The 6,770-nt window shown below is 43.7% G+C and overlaps 1 long non-coding RNA gene across 2 annotated transcripts; it reads left to right on the forward strand.

The window, feature by feature from the left end:
* Nucleotides 1-423: 423 nt before the first annotated feature.
* LOC135395583 (uncharacterized) lies at nucleotides 424-1,514 on the forward strand. Of its 2 annotated transcripts, none has more exons than XR_010423191.1 (3): nucleotides 424-489; nucleotides 574-792; nucleotides 1,403-1,514. It is a non-coding gene; the product is annotated as an uncharacterized LOC135395583 (long non-coding RNA). The 2 variants fall into 2 exon arrangements; XR_010423192.1 differs by having other exon boundaries at nucleotides 574-762.
* Nucleotides 1,515-6,770: the final 5,256 nt, after the last annotated feature.

A 6,770-nucleotide genomic window follows, 5' to 3' on the forward strand; every position in this document is an offset into this window, starting at 1 on the left:
TGCAAAATATATACGCTACTTCCGGTTTTGCTTAATAACTTTGTTTTCTGACACAGAAAGTTCCATATGAGAGGTACATATCTTTCCCTGTGCATGCTACAGTTGTTGCTATATCTGTGTGGTTTTCAGAGCTTGCCCAATGCTGCTTCTTTTTCTCTTTCTTTCTTGTTTACTAGATGTTTCTGAAGATCAGGAGTAGAGATCACAAAACGAACAACTTTGTGTCAGTACCATGTCTTGAGGAGCTAATCAGAGTTGCTGTGGGTCATGGAATTTGTCAGGAGGGCAACATACAGGTATGCCACTTTTATAACGTTTATAACGCTCGTATGAGCTTCAATTGCATTGCTGTTCTAAAAACCTTTGTAACACCAGTTATTTCTTTCTAGGTGTATTTAATGGATGAGTTATCACTTCGCTCAATGGTTGCTGGTGCTGAGAAATGCCTCGATGACATTTTCATTGTTAAAAATGGACTATGGAAACAAGGTATAGTGCATACATCTCCAGATGCCACTTTGCCCTCTTGCTTGGGGCTTTAAGTGCCATTTTTTGTTTTGCTTTCCTGTTTAGATCAGTCAACATGTGTGAGTGCACCTTCACCAATCCCACAAATGCCTCTGCTCTCACGAATTTGTTACCCTTGGGAGAGCCTCAGCAAGACAGTACTTCATGCATTGGAAGCAGACAATGTTCTGCTTCCCTCTCAACGACAGGAAGTGGCACACATGGCAGCGTCATGGCCCTGCATATCCATTGAAGGTGGGAGGCACTCCTGATATTTATTCACAGGTATATTTGCTGTTTGCATGGCTTACCTGGATAGAGTACAGCAGATATAAAAAAAATGTTGTGACATGCATTGAAATGTTGTAGGAGAGCATATGACATACTGGTAAAATAAAGCATTTTGAAACTCACGTGATGTAGTAGAGTAACAAAAAACTGGTTTGGAAGTTTAGATGGTGCTCTAGCTTAGATTATCTGCGGGCCTGTCTTGCAAGAACCCTCCTTATATTATACTACATATTTACTCGGCTGGTACGATACATACTGCAGTAAATACAGCAGGCGATGTAACACATACGTATAGCAGAGGCCATATCAACTGCTAACCTTTCAGAGACATTCATATGCTTCACATATGGTTGTGTCTCTGCCATGCTGAACTATGCTCATAAGCATGTTTCACGGATGAAAAAAAAATCCTATCTATGTGCTCAGAAATTTGTTGTGCCACTTGCAGTGGTGGACGTGTAGTGTTCTTCATAAACTTATTTGGAATAGTTGGTAGAGAAATGGAGTGAGTGTCCTGATCATTACACCATGTGAAACTAAGAATATTTCATGCAATTATTTTGAATACTCATAAGGAAATTTTATTAATTGGTTGTGATTTTAGGCACCTGGTTGGTATCATTGAGAACGAAGGGAGCCAGCAGGCATAAAAAAATCAAGAGGGCTACATACATAAATGCGTGAGGCAATGAGGGCCGCGGATGAATATAGCAAGAAGTGGGAATATGTAAGTTGTAAATGCTTCCTATGAGCACATTACATTTCTTTATTCATCAAATAATTTAATTTGTTGTGGAAGTATTATGACTAAGGAGGCTCAGTAATGCTTTCTTTTCTTTTCAGCTCATGTGATACATAGCGGTCAAATGTTCCGCCACCAAAGTCATGCACAAGTTATTTGTAGTCTTTTCAGTAATTTCCAAAATAAAGGGTTATTATTGAAAAGCTATCCTCTCTGGACACACAAAACATGAGAATTGAACAATTAACAATGAAACAAAATCTCTGGACATCTCGCATTGATCATAAGGACTGTAAAGGAAAACAACAGGAAACAATCTAGCATCATGGTCGACAGCATTTATCCCTGTTTTAAAGCGGAATCATCGTTTCATTACTGCACAGGGCCCCGTCATTATAATTAGTGAATTGCTGCTGTAATGAAGAGGCACATCACGAGTACAGTTTCCTATACTTACTGATATATAACAGTACCTTGCCCAAACGGCACTTCAGCCGGGATGATGTACTATTTACTGAGTGGTAGCCGTTGGCAGTTCACAACAGACTCAACACCGTTTTTCTCAGTTACGGGTGCATTCCTGTACATTGGCCGTCTACCATCAGAGCCGTAACGGAAGACTACGAGGACTTGGCTGGCATCAACGGATAGCAGCATTCGGTCCCGTTTTGAAACGGAATATTTTCTTACAGTGTAGGCAGAGAAGATTTTTAAAAGAATGTGCAACATTTGTATTACGAAAAGAAAGTGTTTGGCGGGTGAATGGAATGGACTGTAGAGGAGATGGTGTTTCTCTACGTTTGTGAGTTCCCGAACGTGATTTGAACAAGTAACCGTCTGAATGACTTGCTCTACAAAAATAAACTTGCATAGGATCTCTATGACAAGATCTGTGGGTTTTTTGTTGGTTTTCTTTCTTTCTTTTACTTCGCCTGCAAAATTAACTACCGTTCTGTTTCAAGAACTGTATAATGACCTTGCTTGTCCCCTGACACAGGAGAACATATTCGATTTCTTCCAGAATGGAAATTCACTTGTCCCAGGTCATTCACTCAGCTGCTCACCTTATATACTTATCGAAAGGCGGAACAATTAGGTGCGGTTTGGAGGGGAGCCAGAAAAAATGTCCCCGGAAAAAACGTCCCCGGAAAGAATGTCCCTGGTCAAAATGTCCCCTGTGGAAAGGCTACCGGGAGTTCCCGAAAGAAACAAAATAAGGGTGGTGAGGTTATGATCGCATGGTATTTAGACGGCAGTTTGTTGCAGGACGTTTACTGAGCATCCTGTCATTGTTAATGCTTATTCTGTGCTGTGAAATGAGGGTCAACGCATTTCCAAGCAGTAAGCTGAAGGTCTCCGGAAGAAGTGTCTCCTGTGGAGAGGTTACCCGAAGTTTCCCCAAAAAAACAAAATCGGGGTGTTGAACAAGTGCAGAAAGTTGGGCTCGTTAGTGGGATAGCATACTGCAATATTTGGGGACGTGAAAGTCGAGGACATAAGGTACAGACAGAACAGGCGTCAGACAGAACGTGCGACTGAACGGAACGGGGTGTTGAGGATACGATCGCATGGTATTTAGGCCGCAGTTTGTTGCCATACGTTTATTGATCGTCCTGTCACTGCTGATGCTTTTTCTGTGCTGACAAGTAAGGGCCAACGTGTTCCAAGGAGTAAGTTGAAGGTAAGCCTGTTCACAATTACCGTCTAAAGATTCACTTGCTGTCGCATTTACATAGTGATACTCACACAAGTCTGCTTTAATTCATCAAGACGCAATAGGAATACCGTCGAAAAAGCGTCTAAAGCTGACGACAGTGAATGTGCAAATGCGGCTTCGGAATCTTTGTATGCAGTACACACCGGGAGAGAAGAGCCTGGAGCAATTTCTTCGCGGCATTGGACGGACGATACGGTTTTAACGCCAGCCGAACACATGTGGATCAGGAAGTACGTGAGTAAATATAGAATTGCAGAAAAAATAAAGAAATATATAGGGCGGCATTTCCTTCTACTCGCCTCACCGTTGTTTCGTGCCTATTGAGTATAATATCCTTTATTCACTCTTGCAACTTAATCTATTCCACCCGCAGTTGTAGGTATGTAGTTAAATTTTAAATACCTTCTTTGGTATCATCAAATCAAAGTCGGTGCATTGTGTTGCGGTATAATCCTACCTGAGGGGCTGCGAACGTTGACATTTTTTTCGGGAACATTTTTTTTTCGGGGACATTTCTTCGGGGAACATTTTTTCCTGGGACGTCTTTTCCGGTGACATTTTTTTCCGGGGACATTTTTTCCTACACCCAGTTTTGAGTCAGAGCTGACGATAGCAAACTCGTTCTAGGAATGTACTAAGTTGAAGCTGTTGTTGAAAATGGGATGAGAATGGGAAATGTCATCGGATAGCTCATAATTTTTCATTTTAGCAGTGCATTTTAGTGCCATTGTGTATAATTACCAGTGTAAGACGGCGAAAAGGTCCCCGAAAAAAAGGTCCCCTACAAAAGTGCATCCCACAACTATTGCTTTGTGCCTGCTCTTTTATTGGTTTGCGCTTGTTGGGACCACAGTTTTTAATACCGTGTACACACTGCATTCACTAAAGAGCGGATAACTGTGCGCTAAAAGCCCTGAAGTATAGATGCAACTATGAACTGGAATCTATATAGCCGATGAAGCACATCACAGCCGACCGAGTGTTATTATTCGCTTTGCGGATTTGTTGAAATTGGCAGACATGGGGTTCTTTTGTTCTTTTTTTCATGTGTTAATGAATAACTAAATCTACATTCCATTCAAAGAGCAACATAAAATGGATATAATTCGCTGCATTAGTTCGCTAGCGATATCGTTCGCTGGATGCTAGTACGAGGGGTGTTCAAGTCAAACCGGGACTTTGCATTTTTCGCAAAAGTAAAATTAACTTGTGGTCAAGGAATTAGTTTTATTTTTCAACGTAATCTCTAAAGCGTCTTTAAGCGTGTCCAAGCGTTTCACGAGGGCCTGGACGGCAGCAGCAAAGAAGTCCTTACCGGCGCGTAGCAGCCATGATCGGACCGCATTCTTGACCACGTCGTCGTAGCTGAAGTGGCGGCCCCCAAGGAACGCCTTCAGCGGCCCGAAGAGATAGAAATCGCTGGGGGCGAGGTATGGACTGTAAGGGGGTTGTGGCAACAACTCCCAGCCAAGTTCCTGTAAGGTGCGTGTCGTACGTGAGATCCGCGGTATGCAGGCGTTCATCGTCCTGTAGGAGGAGGACTCATTTGCTGATGAGGCCCGGCCGCTTTTGCTTCAGCGCCTTATGCACGTCCCTGAGAATCTGGCAGTAATATGCACTATTGATGATGTACCACTGGGCAGAAAATCAACATGAACAACGCCAGCCTTGTCCCAGAAAACCGTGACCATGACCTCACCCGCAGACGGGGTGCTTCGGAACTTCTTGGGAGCTGGCGAGCCCGGATGCTTCCACTGTTTTGATACACGTTTAGACTCAGGAGCGAAATGGTGCACCCACGTTTCATCGCACGTGATGATCCGATCAAGGAACGGCTGTCGTTCAGTGTCGAAACGGTACCTTAGCTGTTGGGAGATTTCCAGTCTTCTCTGCTTGTCAAACACGGAGAGCTGCCTCGGGACCGAACAGGCACTAACTTTCCAAAACTGGAGGTGCTCATGAATGATAGTGTTCAACGTTCCCACAGAAGGATCCGTTTTTCGAGCCAGTTCGAGACATGTTATTCGTCGGTCCTTGAGGATCAGGCGCTCCGCAAGTTGAATGTTCTCAGGAACTCTGACACTGAGCTCTGAACCGCCCCGGCCGGGATCGTCCTGCATTGACGTACGGTCGTCTCGGAACCGTTTGAACTACTCAAACGCTTTGCTGCGGCTAAATGTATCGTGGACATACTGAGCCTGAAGTCTTCTGTGAATTTCAGCTGACTTTACGCCTACATTCACGAGAAATGACAATTCGCTGTTCGTTGTGCGCGTTCACTTCGTTGTAGGCCATCTTGTCCAGCATGTGCCTTCTGTTTTGCGCAAACTTTGGACCACCACGTGGTGAACGCGGAGGCCTGTCGATTGTAAAAATGACGAAAAAGAAGTAGCGCGAGCCATTTTTACACTCAGGAGACAGAAAGTCCCGGCTTGACTTGAACACCCCTCATATTTCTCTACCGTTGGTCAGACACAGGTTTTACAGTTGTCCCTTGCATCTTTTCTGTGTCAATGTTTATGGGTTATAGAAGCTCTACACCGACTTATTCAGTTGTTTAATTGCCCTTACAACTCCGCTTCTGCTGAAAATACGGTTCATGAACATAGCGAGTACTGGAGAATAACTGCAACATCATTGTCTGACCAACAACAACAACAAATACTATATATGCAAATACTAGTATTCCGGTTGAGTTGGGAACTACGTCCGACGATATCCATGTTCAGCGAGCGTGAAGTCAAAGCCTCAGGACAGTGAGCATATCCGTTTCATTTCATTGGTATGAATACAGAAGGTAATGTGTCATTGTGCTCAGTATTTTGCAGTACAGATCCCGACAAAAGTTTACGGAACACCAGAGCGACGCATTTCTTGATCTCAGGGACACCCTAGCGGCGAACGGGAGTGGACACACTTACTGAGGGGACTGAGAGGTGCGTCGAGTACCCGGTCACCTGTTTGTAAGTCTGTCTGCTCCTGTTTGCAGCAACCGTGTCGCTCAGATGACTATATACACAACACTCCAGTGTTCCGTAAACTTTTTATCGGGACCTGTACTTCCCTTTATAAAAGGACGTGGCTACCATTTTTTCAACATATCTGCCAGAAATACTTAGAAGGTATAGCGGGACCTTGGAAAATCACCAGTGATGAATCACCTCGTGTCATAGTCAATATTTATTTGTTGTTGAAGAATCGCGTCCTAATCTTGCCGCGTTGTCTGTACTCAGCAAACTAAAATAGAGAGAGAGGAACAGAAAGAACAGATGTAATCCGCACAATGCAAGCGGTGCAGCGGGTGTAACCGCATTTATATTCCTCGTTCAATGGTTTTACTATTCATTAACATGAATGTTAATTTAAAAAATCCGGTCTCCCAATTTAAACAAATAATGTGGGCGAATGATAGCACTTGATCGGCTATGATCCCTTTCCTCAGCTGTTCACAACTGGGCTCCTGTAATTTTCGGCGCACGAAACCCCGCGGGACCATTATTTCCGCCCACGCAA

This window comes from Ornithodoros turicata, chromosome 5, assembly GCF_037126465.1.
Source record: "Ornithodoros turicata isolate Travis chromosome 5, ASM3712646v1, whole genome shotgun sequence".
NCBI classification, from domain to species: Eukaryota; Metazoa; Arthropoda; class Arachnida; order Ixodida; family Argasidae; genus Ornithodoros; species Ornithodoros turicata.